The sequence below is a fragment of the Gossypium hirsutum genome, chromosome D10 (assembly GCF_007990345.1).
Source record: "Gossypium hirsutum isolate 1008001.06 chromosome D10, Gossypium_hirsutum_v2.1, whole genome shotgun sequence".
NCBI lineage: Eukaryota > Viridiplantae > Streptophyta > Magnoliopsida > Malvales > Malvaceae > Gossypium > Gossypium hirsutum.
The window spans coordinates 64,287,697-64,303,013 of NC_053446.1; the positions used below are offsets into that span (position 1 = coordinate 64,287,697).

Sequence of the window (15,317 nt, forward strand, 5' to 3'; positions counted from 1 at the left end):
GTAAGCTATCCGAAATATTCCATATTTCCCTCGACAGGATTATTGTCCCTAGCGCTAGCATAACTTGTAATTGCAGAATTAACAACTATTCCACAATTTTGCGTTCTCCTCAACCTCTCCCGATATTTTGTATGAAATCTGAATCCGTTGATGAGGAACACACTATATCTTTTAAGCACTCGATTTGGACCTTGGGAGAGCCATTTAACTTTGTCGTTTACGCTCTTCCCACTCCAAACCTATTGAATGGAAAGTAAACTGACTAATTAAAAATGTTATGAGAAAGCATTATAATTTGTAAGCGAAAGCTCGAACTGCATACCGTTTGGCACAACCATTCATAAAAAGATTCTGTAAACAACTTATTGATATCTCGATGTTGTGTTCTTCGAGAGCGCAAACGAGATCTCAATATTTGTTTGTACTCACTATGTTAAATAAAATGTGATCTTTGTTAGAAGATAAACAATTTTTAGTTCGATAAATATTTTTAAAATTTGTAGAACTTACTTCCGTAAAGGTTCCAATGATTCGTGGTGAAACAGAACATATCGATGTACTTGTACCCACGATAAATGATCTAATTCTACAATTTCAACTTTGCCGATTGGTTCTCCAAAACTTTGGAACAAATAAGTATCGGCTAAGTTATAGTCCGTGAGTCCAGCATTCCTATTTGGTCTGTTCAACCTTGTTTCGACATCTTCCAAATATCTTGAGCAGAAGGTCTTACATTCCTCTGCCAAGTAGCCTTCAGCAATCGATCCTTCTGGATATCGCTTGTTGCGGCAGTAAGATTTTAATTTGGATAGGAACCTAAACACAATATACAACATTATCAAAAGTTGTAACTAAAGGCATAGAGGTGAATGAAGAAAAATTGAAAAAATACTTCTTTAACACCTTTCTATGGGATACATCCATCGATAGAAAACAGGTCTGCCAAGAATTGCTTCGTGCTGAAGATGATTATCAAGTGAACCATAATGGTGAAGAAGGAAGGTGGGAAGATTTTCTCCATGTTGCATAAAGTCAAAGCGGCTCGATCCTGTACCTTCTGAAGTTCTTGAACATCCAAAACTTTGCCACAGATGGCTTTCATTATGTTGGATAGTTCAATCATACAAGACGTCACCTTCTTGGACATACAACATCGTAGAGCAACTGGCATTAAATCTTGCATCAAGATGTGATAGTCATGTGATTTTAACGAATGTAATCTTCGCTCTTTAACACTAACACATCGAGATATATTTGATGCATACGCATCCGGAACCTTTATATTCTTCAACACCATGCAAAACAGTTCTTTCTCCGTCTTGGACATTGAGAAAATAGAAGGCGGCAACTGATATTTCCCATTCGGAAGTGGATTGGGATGAAGATTAGGCCGAATTCCCATTTGGACTAAATCAAGTCGACTCTGAAGATTGTCTTTTGATTTTCCATCGACGTTTAAAATTGTACCCACAATGTTCTCGCAGACATTTTTCTCAATGTGCATAACATCAAGATTGTGTCGTAAAAGATGATGCTCCCAATAAGGCAACTCAAAAAAATACTTCTTTTTTTCCACAAGTCCGCCTCATTAGGATCGTCCTCTTCGTCGGAGCTTTCATCAGCTTCATCATTTGATCTTCTGTTTCTCTGCGTGTTTGGCGGTTGGTTCATCTTCCCATAAATGAAATTCATATCTTCCAACATGAACAAGATTTCAGAGCCACTGGTCTGGGAAGGAGCTTCTCTGAACTCTTCAGTGCCGTCAAATGCAGAACTCTGAAATCTAAATCTATGATTTTCTGGTAACTACCGACAATGCCCCATGTAAGAGAACTTCTTCCCATTGTACAACCATTGCGAACATGTTTGTGCAGCACAACAAGGACACGCGTAAGACCCTTGGTACTCCAACCGGATAAATTGGCATAAGCAGGAAAGTCATTAATGGTCCACATCAAAGCTGCACGTAAATTGAAGTTCTCTTTTCTCAGCACATCGTATGTCTAGACACCAGCCCATAATTGTTTTAACTCTTCAATAAGTGGCTGTAAATAAATGTCGATATCATTCCCAGGCCCTTTCTCCCCAGGGATAATCATAGATAAAATAAGGGAAGATTGCTTCATGCAAATCCACAGAGGCAGATTGTAAGGAACAAGAACTACTGGCCAAGTACTGTACGCAGTACTCATGATCTTGAAAGGATTAAATCCATCGGATGCTAGCCCAAGCCTCACACTCCTAGGATCGCTTGTAGAGCTTGGATATTTATTATCAAATGATTTCCAAGCTAAAGAATCTGCCGGATGCCTCATCTTCCCATCATCGGTTCGTCCGTCATGGTGCCACGTCATAGACTCCGCTGTCTTCGACGACATGAAAAGCCTTTGAAGCCTTGGTATCAGCGGAAAATATCGTAAAATCTTGACCGGCTTCTGACTTGGTTGTGCAACATTTTCATCATCGTTCTCACCTTTTGTATTTTTACTTACCCAACGGGAGTGGCCGCATACATGACAGCACTGTTGATTTCTCCGATCGCTCCAATACAACATGCAGTCATTTGGGTAACTATGGATTTTGTTGTACCCAAGGCCTAAATCTTTTATCATTTTCTTCATATCTTTGCATGACTGAGGGATTTTTGCAAAGGGAAACATCTCTCTCAAGAACTCTAACAGCATTGTCAAAGAGTTTCCGGTCCACCCTCCCAAACATTTTAATTGAAAAAGACGAACACAGAAAGACATTTTTGAAAATTTTGATCCCTCATACAGTGCTTCGTTCATGTCATTAAGTAGCGCATAGAACTTCGCCGCTTCTTCATTCGGCTCTTCATGAGGTACACTACTTCCCGGTTCGGTAAAAGCATTTCTCCCAATATTACAGTCATCAGAAGCCACAAAGTCCGCTGGGAACGACTGGACACCATGATTATGCATATTAAATGCATCCCGCAACATACCTTGCATGTCATCCCCTCTATCAGACTGATGGTAAGCAGTACCAGAGTAAGATACATCCATCGTTGAAGAGGAAGTACTACGCGGGCATTCTCCATGAAATAACCATTGTTTATAACCCCGAACAAACCCATCAACAATTAGATGCTCATATACAACCTCACGATAATGCCAGTTTATGTTGACACACTTCTTACACGGGCAAAGAATCATGTTCTCTTGGCTTGCATGTTGAAATGCAAAATTTAGAAAATACTGTACTCCATTTCGATAACCATTGCTAACCCTTGACAAATTCATCTAAGGCCGGTCCATTTCTTAATTCTTGAATTCTGACGTTCACAATAATTTGCACGGGTAAGTTAAAACGCCAGTTATAACCATAGATGAATTTCAGAAATTTCTGATATGATATATTTTTATGTATTATGTAAGTTATGTAACTTACGTAAGTTATCAAACTAATGTATGTTATGTATGTTGTAAGTTATTATGTATTATGTAAGTTATGTATTATGTAGGTTGTGTAAGTTGTGTAAGATATTTAAGTTAAGTAAGTTTTGTATTATGTAAGTTATGTATGCTATGTATAATGTAAGTTGTTATGTTATTATGTAAGTTATGAAAGTTTAAATATAAGCTTGTAGATAACTTATGTAAGTTAATATGTAAGTAATGTATTATGTAAGTTTATATAAAAATTTTATATAAGTTATGTATTATGTAAGGAAATGCAATATAAGTTTGAGTAAGTTATGAATGTAAGTTATTTAAATTATTTAAGTTGTGTATTATATAAGTCATGTAGGCTATGTGTTATGTATGTAAATTATGATTTATAAACGCTTTAAATTTTTCAAATATATCAATATAATTTTAATTAATATATTAAAACTGTATATAAATATATCAATATAACTTTGAATACATTTCATTTAAAACATAATATTGTAGCTTTAATCTCCGGATAATTCAAAGATCGTTACGATATGATGTATATTTTGTAGCTTTTATTAATTCAAACAACAAATGATGTTAGTTCAATCATACAAGAACATTGACTTCGAATTACAAGAAATAATTAATTTGTTTATATTTATGAAAACAATTTTTGTTATTAAAGAAATAATACTTTGAATTGCCATTACAAAATAAATATATTTCGAAAAAGTATATTTTTATTTTAATAAAAAATATAAATAAATATACAAATTTATTTGTATGTAAAAGATTCTTAATCATTAACGAATTCCCATTATGTAAGTTAAGATCGATAATTAATCATTAATTTGAAGTAAAATTTATAATTGCAACACATAATATCGGAAATCGATGATTTATAAACGCTAAACCGATAAAACGATTCGCCCATAATTGATTCAATTACTAAAATATATAAATTTGTTTAAGAGTTGTATTCCGAATTTTAATAGTTTAAAACAATGTGATCTTTGTCGAATATCTTGAGCAGAAAATTTAGACATCAAAAAATGTAATAAGATGCAAAGTAAAATGCAAATTTAGCTAAAATGGTAATTAAAACTCCCATCTAAAAATGAAAAATAATAATTAAACTATACAACTAAAATATAATAACATATAAAAATTTAACAATTTGACTTTTTTTTATAAGAAACCTAAATAGAGAAAAATAGGAATAAATACCTTAAATCCACTCAATTCCGAAGCAAATCCTGGAAAAAAAGGATAGAAATACATTAGTACGTACCGAAAAAACATAAGTAATTAAAGCCAAAAAACTTAAAAAAACAGGAGTTTATACTCACAAAGTTAGCTAAACTAAAAAAACTAAAATTGAACATATATATGAAAATATATATGAATATATGTTGAAACATGACAGTGAATTAGATGATATTAGAGGTTTAAAATTGAACATATATAACTGTACCCAAACTAACATGTTCCCAAAATTGAACATATATATATGTTCCCAAAATAACATGACAGAAAAACAATCCATTAAATGAATTAAACTAACAGCAATAGTCTACCTACTTGTCTAATAATTTCCCAAAACTTCAGTAATGATTCCTACATTGATACTACATTATAATCACATCACCCCATCTTTAAAAAGAAATAAGTCACAGCAAACAGCAAATTATTTGGCAATTGGGTGATGAGAAATCATTAGTGGGTTAAAACACGTCAAATTCACACCAAAGAAATAAAACACGTCAAATTCACACCAAAATCTAACCATCATATTCTTCACCTGAAATCATTAGTGGGTTAAAACCATTCTAATTAAATCTGGAAAAGAAAACGGAGGCAATTGGGTGATGAGAAATAATTAATTTGGCAGTTTGTAGCCTTTTATAAACCAAAAACACAAATTGAGTTTTGGCAGAAAGAATTGTGAAGATCCTTGTAAATCAAAGTCTAAAACTTGTTAATCACTCTATTATTCTCCTTCACTCTTATACTCATTTCTCTAGCTATTAAGAATGCATGTCTCATTCATGTCTTCGACAATGTTTTCAATACAACATGGACAGATTCAATTCAAGCCATCGACACCATTGCCTTACCTTTGCCTTGCCTTGTTCTTGTTCTTGTTCTTGCCTTGTTCCAGTTCAAACAAATTCCACTTTTTTCTTCTGTAAAAGAAAAAGAATGGATGGCGAAGACATGAGTAAAATTCCCCTTAAATTCAAACACAGTTCCAAGACGAGAGACGGCTTACCTATTCCCCATCATCTAATGATTCCCCACAAATTATGTTGTTTAATCGAAACCCTAAATGTAACAACCCGGTTTTGACCCTAATCGGAATAGTGGTTTCGGGACCACAAATCCGAACGAGAAAAAAAATATATTTTAAATATTATTTTGTGTGTTTATTATGCGAGAATTTAATTGTGTGAAATTTTCGTGTTTTAATTTTGTCATTTGAGTGTCCGATTAAATAAAAGGATTAAATCGCTTAAAATAAAAATTTAGGGGTTAAATCTAAAAGTACCTAATTGTTGTTGTCTTTTTAAAATGGGGGATTAATGATGCAATTAGACTAAAACATAGATAGTGGGTGGCAAAGTACTAAAATAACCTTATTATATATGTTTTGTTTATTTATTTTTAAAGGTTAAATTAGTGAATTAATAAATAATGTATAGTATAATGAAATAAAACATAAAATAAGCCATTGTCATCATCTTTTTACACCGAAACTAAAGAAAGAAAAAAGAGAAGAAAGCTTGGCTAGGTTTCGGCACTTGTTCATCTTGATTAAGGTTAGTTTTTGTTTCGATTTTTGATAATTTTTACGTTTTTGAGATTGTTGCTTCGTGTTCTTCAAAACCCATGTCTTAATTTTGTGAATTGATGAATATTTTGAGTTATGCCATTGATGAATATTTGTGTTTTGTGATGTTTGATGATGAATAATGGAAGATATGTCTTAGATTAACATGTTTTGTATTGGTATTTTTGATGAATTTGAGTATTTAAGGCTAAATTGTGAAAATAAATTTTTGAGAGACTAAAATGTGAAATAAATGCAATGTGTGGACTTATATGAGAACCATGAATATTCGGCCCTTGTGTGGTATGGGCAAATTTTGTGTATTTTGTGTTTTGTGCAAAAAAGGACTAAATTGCAAAAAGTGCAAAATGTTAGGGGTAAAATGGTAATTTTCCCATTTATGTATTGTTGGACTAAATTGAATGTTTTGATGAATAAAAAGGTTAAATTTGATTATGTTTAGATCAAGGAACGAAGAAAACGAATTTGGATCGGGGAAAGTCGAAAGTAATCGAATAGTCGATCGTGTTTGCTGATATCCGAGGTAAGTCTATTAGCTATTAAATGTTATTAAATTAGTATATATGTGTATGTATATGTATTTTATTTTTGCTGAACGATAATTTAAAGTATATTTATTTAATATTGTATAAATGATTTATATACAAGTATTTCTAATGTTCGAACAAATAAGTTTATACTTATATAAATATTTGCAAATGGTTAAAGTATGAAAGGTATATAAGTATATATATATATTCTTGAACATGGTTGAAGTATGAGGGTTTCATATGTATATACAATATTCAAATTCACGTATGTATATACATGTATAAATTATTGATTAAATCAAAGGTATAGATACCATAAATATATATACAAAAGGTTCGAATGAATTTATATGTATATACATGGTAAACTTTTGGATTTGATTTATGATATGTATGTTTTAAAAGTATATGATAAATTCGAATAAGCATGTATATACATTTTCATATTGAATTTAAGTATGAAATTATATACGTATAGGTTAGGTTCGAATATGTATATATATGTACATGTATAAGTTATTATATTGAAATTAGATATGAAGTTATATATATGAGTATGAGGTTCGATTATGTATGAATATATATATAAGTATAGGTTTTCGAGTTAAAAAAATTTAAGAGGTGAAATACGTATACGAAAATGTATGAGGTTGAAATAGTTGTACGTGTATGTATAAATTCTTGAAATGAATTTAATGCATGAACTATGTATTATTGAATGAGTGTGGTTTGAATGAGTACAAACGTATGTACAATTATATGTATTGAACTAAAAGTATGGATTGTAAGTACAGATTGTAACCGGGCTATGGTTTGCCAATTTATTGAAAGTGTGGTTATAGCTGTATGAATTATGTATATATGTTTAAAACATGTGTAATGCCAGTAAGAGTTATATGATAAATTATTCTCGTATTTGTGATATTCAGGTTCTGTACCTAGCAGGCTTAGTGCCGGTGAAGTAATTCAGACTTTACGTCTAGCAGGCTTAATGCCGGTGATACATTTCAGACTATATGTCTAGCAGGCTAAGTGCCGGTGTACTGAATCAGGCTTTAAGCCTAGCAGGCTAAATGCCGGTGAATCTGTTTAAATTGTGTGAGAATATGCAATGGATATATCTATGATTTTTGATTATATGAAATCGATGAATACATATGTACATTAGATATATGCGATTGCTGAATTTATAAATGCATATGGTGATATGTGGTTGTTAAACATATATATGTTGAGCCTATGTGTTTGATAATTAATCATGTATGCATTTGAGATATATATATATACATGTATTCATTATATATATATATATTCGAATGTATGTGTTAGCTATGTATTCAGGTATAAATTCATAATGAGTATATTTATATACAAACAAATATAAAATGTGATTGATATATATATATGTGTTAGATTTGAATTGATTTAGAGCTTACCATGAGTGTACGTATACATTCGGTATGATATGTGTATAATATGTATATATGCTCGATTGTATACATTCAATTGTAATGTTGTTTTGTATAATATATATTAAATTGAATTCATCCGACAGGTATACATATCTGACTATAAATGAAATGGTCTAAGTACAATAATGTATGAATGTTAGTTGGTCGTGTTAGTTGAAATTTCAGTAAAATAGATTAAAAGGTTATGTTATTTATATATTTATATATATTTGATATCGCTGTAGACTTACTAAGCTATAAAAGCTTACTTCGTTTGGTTTCATTCATTTGTTTTATAGATTTTGGAGACGCGTTACGAGCTCGGGGATCGTCAGCAAAGTTCATCACTCTATCTACTATTTCGGTACTTAAATATTTGAACTCAACTTATGGCATATATAGGCTGGACGAGGTTTTGAATGTTACATTATAAATACTGTATATGAAATTAATAGTCATGCGAAAGTGACTTATTTCCTATGATTGAATTTGGTTTCGTTGCATATGTTAAAAAAAAATCAAAAAGTTGTATTTGTTCGGTAATGCCTCGTAACCCAAATTCGGTGATGGAGACGGGTTAGGGGTGTTACACTAAAACCCCAAATAACTTAGACTGACCTAAAACCCCAAAAATTTAATCGAAAAAGAACAGAAACGGCTTACCTATTCAATCGACAAATCTCGCAGCTGTGCCCACCATCTTTCAAGATCGACTCCGACCACCTTTCTTCCCTTTCTATTTTTCGTGATAAGTTTTTACACACTTCTTTCTGTAATTTCGACACTTAGAAAATTTCGAAACCTAATCTCTGCAATTTTGTTAAGGGTAGCTGTAACTGGAGGACAGAGGCAGAGATGTAAGTGAATTTTGTTAAGGGTTGATGTAAGTGAATTTGTCCACTGACGAAACGGCGCCGTTTAAGTTAAGTTATGTAAGTTTTGCAGCGCTTCCCTATAAAACGCCACAATAGAATATGATTCCCTAATTCACGGAACGACGCCGTATATTGCAATAATTGTGGCATTTTTGACTAAAACGCCGGTAAAGGATATATCCATATATAAGTAAAAATATATCAAATGGACGTTAATTTGGGTTAAATGTTTTGCCAGTTATAACTATTATTAGTTATATTGTATCATTTAACAAGTCTCAAATTATAAATTAACCTTGTAATCTTTATATTAACCATTCAATTTATGTAGCTACGTACATGCATAAAATGATCACCTACCTATTATACTCAAAACTTATCTTAATATTAAATTTATTCTGGATATATATTTTACAAATATATAAGAACATATATATTTACCTCTAAAATTAATCAATCTAATATTAACCTATTAAGAAACCCTAAACCCTGGCCAAACCCCTAAAACATTTGTAACCCTCACTAAACCCTAAACCCTAATTAACCCTGTCCTTAACCCCTAAATTCACGTCTGTAACCCCTAAAGCATAACCTAGCCCCTAAACCCTAAACCATAAATACCAAACCTTAAATTCATATATACCGGCCCATACTCCTTAGAATACCATGCATCGACCAAAATATTCCCTAAATATTCTTTAATAATAAAAAATATAGTGAAATCTATTAAATATAATAACTTATATATATAGTTAAAATATTGTATAAAGTTGAAATAAGGAAGCAATATTATCTTTATGACAAATTTTCGTATGAAGCTTCGAATGTCCTCTTAACAAATGGATGAAATTTGTTATAATAAACTTGGTACAACAAATTTTGTCTCTTTGTATAAAAAACAATTTTTTATTATAAAATTTGGTATAGAAAATGCATTTTTTCGATAATAAGTTCGTAAAGGATGAGGACACGGGTTAAATGGCCTTTAAAGAAACGGCGCCGTTTAAATTAATTATAGGTCACATTTGCGGCGTTTTGCATAAAAACGCCGCTATTGCATGCCTTTTGCGGTGCTACGGGAAAAAACGCCACTAAATTTTCAATTACAGAAAGAAACGGTGACGTTTTCACAAAATTGTAGACATATTTACGGTGTTTTCCCTTAAAACGCCACTAATAGAGTACATCATTCAACTGAAACGACGCCGTTCTGACACAGTTTCAAGAATATTAGCGGTGCTTCCCTATAAAACGCCACAATAGAATCTAATTCCCTAATTCACGAAACGACGTCGTATATTGTAATATTTGTGGCGTTTTTGACTAAAACGCCGCTAAAGGCTATTATATATATATATTAATTATAATATAAACTATATACTAAACTTCAATATATTAAATTTCATCTAACTGGATTTATTTTACAAATATATAAAAACATATATATATTTACTGTAAAAATTAATCAATCTAATATTAACCTCTTATTAAGAAACCCTATCATGACCGTCTAAACCCCCTAACCATTGAAATATGGTAGCAAATTATCTTTATGACAATAATTTTCGTTTGGATCGATCTAAATATAAGTTTTACCATTTTTGAACTTAAGTATCGATATTTTTGCATCTGCTATTGCTATAGCCATATATATCAAAAAAATCAAATGGTTAGGGTTAAATGTTTTTAAATATACAAGATAATTAATTGTATCATTTAACAAGTCTCAAATTAACCAATCAATAGACATGCATAAATCCATCATGATGATCTACCTATTATATTAATATTCAATATATTAAATTTATTCAAGATCTATATTTTACAAATATATAAGAACATATATATTTACCATAAAAAATAATCAAAAACTAATACTAATCTAAATTAAACCTAACATGACCGTTGAAACCCTAAATCTCAAACCCCCTAAACCTCCAACCCCTAAATTAACCTTAAATCCCAAACCTTAAATCTATACCCAGTCCTCCTTAAAATACCGTCCATAAAAAAATTCCATAAATATTTAATATATATAATCATAAAATATAGTCAAAATCGATTAAACAATAATTAATTGTTAAAATATATTTTGTATAAATTGGTGTTTTATAATTCCTTTCATTTATTTAGTCGAACAGTACTACCAAAATTTATTACTCTTATAAAAGTTAATTCTATTTTTAATTTATTCTTTGCAATAAAAAATTTAAGTTTTATTATATTTTATTTTATTCATAATTTAATATATTTTCTCTCGTAAAGTAGTTTAAATCAACTGTGATTGAAAATTAGTAATAAATAGTTAGCTGTTATATATATACGACTTCTATTTAATAAAAACTTTTTGTATTAATCAATATTATTTGTTAATTATAATTTATATGTAAATTGTACCACGACTATATAATAAATAGAACAAAATATTAATTATTTCAACTTATAAGATTTTTGTTATTATTAGCGGCGCTTCGGCAAAAACGCCGCTAAAGGTAGCATTAGCGGCGCTTACATATAAAACGCCGCTAAAGGCAAGAGTATTAGTGGCGCTCAGATAAAAACGCCACTAAAAACACGAACTTTAGCGGCGCTTAGAAAAAAACGCCGCTAAAGAACAGAGAATTAGTGGCGCTCAGACAATAACGCCACTAATGATACGAGCATTAGCGGCGCTTGGACAAAAACGCCGCTAAAGGCTAGAACATTAGTGGCGCTCAGATAAAAACGCCGTTAAAGATCAGAGAATTAGCGGCTCTAAAATAAAAACGCCACTAAAGGTTTAAAAATCGCAAAAACGACGTCGTTGGTCTTAGGTTTTTTGTGGCGCTTTATATAAAACGCCGCTAATTCCTATTTTTGGAGGCGCTTCTTGGAAATCGCTGCTGATGGTCTACCTTTAGCAGCGCTCTGACTAAATCGCCGCTAATGCTCGATTTTTTGTGGCGCTTTTATTCCAAACGCCGCTAAAAGTGCCGCTAAAGGCCTATTCTGGTGTAGTGATTCTATCAACATTTACGTAAAATATATAATCATCAAGGATTAAATTTATTTTTATACTAATAAAAATATGTATAATTAACATAAACTATTAGCTCTTGATTAATTGTTCGTGGTTACTTTCAAAATTAATAAGGATTAAACTACTCTATTTCTTTTAGAGTGACCAATTTGTTCAATATCAAAAAGATATTTTTTATTTTTTTTAATTTCATAGGTAGGAAAATCTCAAAAAAGAAGAATCTTTAAAATAAAAAAATAGTATGTTTTATATAATTATTTAAAGTTACTCTGACATTATTTTTACCCATTCAAAGTTAGCAAGTCTTTTATGTACAAAATGGCATAGCTCTGCAGTTTGGATTAACATTTTGGTAACCTCAAGTGAAAGAAAATTTACAATGTCACACAATTATTATTTTTCCTTCCATACCCCTATGCCACCAAAGAAAATTTACAATGTCACACAATTTGGCTTTAAACCCTTTAAAAAGAGTTGAATTTAATCATCAACTTTTTAAAAAGAGTTAAATTATTATTTAACGGAAACGTTAAATTTTGAAATACTTATAATAATTCACGCATATTTCATATATATTTTTAATTTTTATGATTTTTTTCAAAATTTTGATTTTTGAATATTATTAGAAAATTATTTGGTACATTGTTAGTGGAGTTTTTAAACTCCAACAAAATCAATGGGTTAACAAGTGTCTTACAGGAGTATAATAAAATATTTAAAAATATATATTTAAAAAAATATATATATATATAAATTTTTTAAAGTTACTTGTGGAATAAAAATAATATATTATTGGCGTACCAAATACTCGCCTTTTTAATTAAGATTAAAAATAATAAATAGTTAGTAAAATGAATGGATTGCAAATTGAGAAATTTGATATTGAATATTAAAATTTTCTTAAAAGAAGACATAGCAAGATACGAAAGTTAGTGACTTATTTGATTTAATTTTAATTTTTAAATTTATGCATTTTATTATGAATTTTTATTCTTTGTGTACTTTCTAAAATTTGTCTGAAATTTTCAATTTCCAATTTCTCATATGAGCTTGAGATATAAAAAAAATTACTCTTAGGATTGGTGAAATAGGGGTTACAGTCGATACAATAGTTCAGTTTATGATATGTTGATGATTTTGTTCTTCGAAATATTGTTTACAGGTAGGATAGTGAAGTTCTATTATCAGAGTTTCGTTAAAAGGTCAAGAGTTCTATTTTGGCCTAGGACTCCAGGAGTTCTGTTATCGATATTCTAATTATGATCACGATCTGTAAAAAAAAACATGAGTAACATGTGACACGTAAATGAAAAGTTTTATGGTATGATAAGCCATAAATTAAGTGAAAATGTAAGAAAGTGTATGATTATATGAAAGACAAAAATAATTAATTTAGTTTAATGAACTGTAAAATTGAAAAGTGAAATACATGAATTATGGAAGAGAATGTTCATGATCGATATGTGGTATGTAAATGACAAGGAAAAAATTATATGACCAAATAGTAGAAATGAATAATGAAATTAGCTAAATACTTTGTATGTTCAATAGTAGGTTGCGTTAACAGGCCAGCCCCCTATGTGGCTTGGCTGTAGTTTATTGCACCTTTGTACTTCTTTCTTTTATGAATGAAATCAATGTTGTTAGAAAAAAAGAAAACAGCAGCAAATAGTATATAGCAACAAACAAAGGAAAAAAATCTTATGCCCCACTAGCATTTTTTTGTACGTTTAGTCAAAATGAAGATAATTTAAAATATTAAATAGATGCTAATTGAGTTTTAGTGTAATTGATATTGGTATTATTAACTTTACTTAGTCCATATTCTCATAATATGCAATGGTCATATATGAGTCTTAATCCAGTTAATCTAATTTGTTAGCTTTAGTCTTGATTGTACCAACTTTTATTCTCGTTGTGCTCTAATGATTTGATTCTATTTTGTAATTCTTTATATAATTCGTGCTGTAATAGTTTTATACTTATAACAAACAAATACAATTTAAAAAATAGCTAGTATTTGGTACACTGTTAGAATATTATTATGAGAAATTATCTTTTAGGAATATCTAAATGTATTGTATATTATTATATATCTTTTAAGCATATATTTAGGAATATATTATATATCTTTTCTATTCCTACATGACTACTGTTGTATAAATATTATGTATATTCTTGAAGCTTATCAATAAGATTGAAAGGAATTATTACCCTATTCTTATCATGGTATCTAAGCTTGATGTTTAACAAAAAAAAAAATCGTTGTTTGGTAGACTTCCTTTAATTGATGATCTTTGTGTGTTTGGTTGCGTATGTTTTGTTCATAATCAACATTCTAAAGGTGATAAGTTTATTAGTCAAAGTCAAAAGCGTGTTTTTGTTAGCTACCATTTTGTCAAAAATAAATAAAAATATATTTTAATATAAGACATTTTGGGACTGTTGACATGTCATTTCTGAGTTGTTTCCACGAAATGCAATCGATACATAAATTAATCAATAGAATAGCATCGACTCTCAAAGACGATATCTAAACCTTGGAAACATTCTTCCTTATTTCTTGTCTTTTTCTACTTTGATTGTGATGTGATTTGTTTGATTCTAACCACTCCATTAAATAAATCATCCAAAAACATATATTAATGCGAGGAATAGGTGGTTGAAGAAAGAGTAAGCAAAAATAATAATAATAAAAGGAAATTAATTAGGAAAATGACCTTATATGAAAACACTCATACAATTGGATAACTCATTCACTCCACCTTTAAGAGGAGAAAAAGAAAAACCTTGTTTATGTAATACATGGATACCTAATAATTCATTTATACTTTGGTATAAGACATTTTGGGTTGTTATTTCTGGGCTGTTTCCATGAAATAGAATCAAAACTTCCTTTCCTACTTTTAAAGCAAGTAAGAAGTCGTCTTTCTCAATTTATTACTTTCTGGCTTTGCTCTGTTAAGAAGAAAAAAACAGAAGGGGGAAAATTATCAGTTATTGATCAAAGCCAAAAGGTACGCCATCTGCTTTTCTTTTCCCTGCTTTGCTCTTACTCTTTTGAAATAAGCTTAGGCAGGCAGGTTTAACCATGAGAAAAATTTAATCGTTTTCAATGGCTGGTAGTGATTCTACTTCTCCACCACCAGGGGCAAGATAATCTTCAGGGGGAGAGCGACACTTCTTGGTT

The 15,317-nt window shown here is 30.3% G+C and overlaps 1 protein-coding gene across 6 annotated transcripts in view; it reads left to right on the forward strand.

Moving 5' to 3' along the window:
* The first annotated feature begins 14,889 nt into the window (after nt 1-14,889).
* LOC107941480 (uncharacterized) overlaps nt 14,890-15,317 on the forward strand; it is a 98,798-nt gene continuing 98,370 nt past the window's right edge. For all 6 annotated transcript variants that reach the window (XR_005919902.1, XR_005919904.1, XR_005919903.1 and 3 more), the window contains exon 1: nt 14,890-15,144. The gene's annotated coding sequence lies outside the window, so the exon portion shown is untranslated. The remainder of the gene's footprint in view (nt 15,145-15,317) is intronic.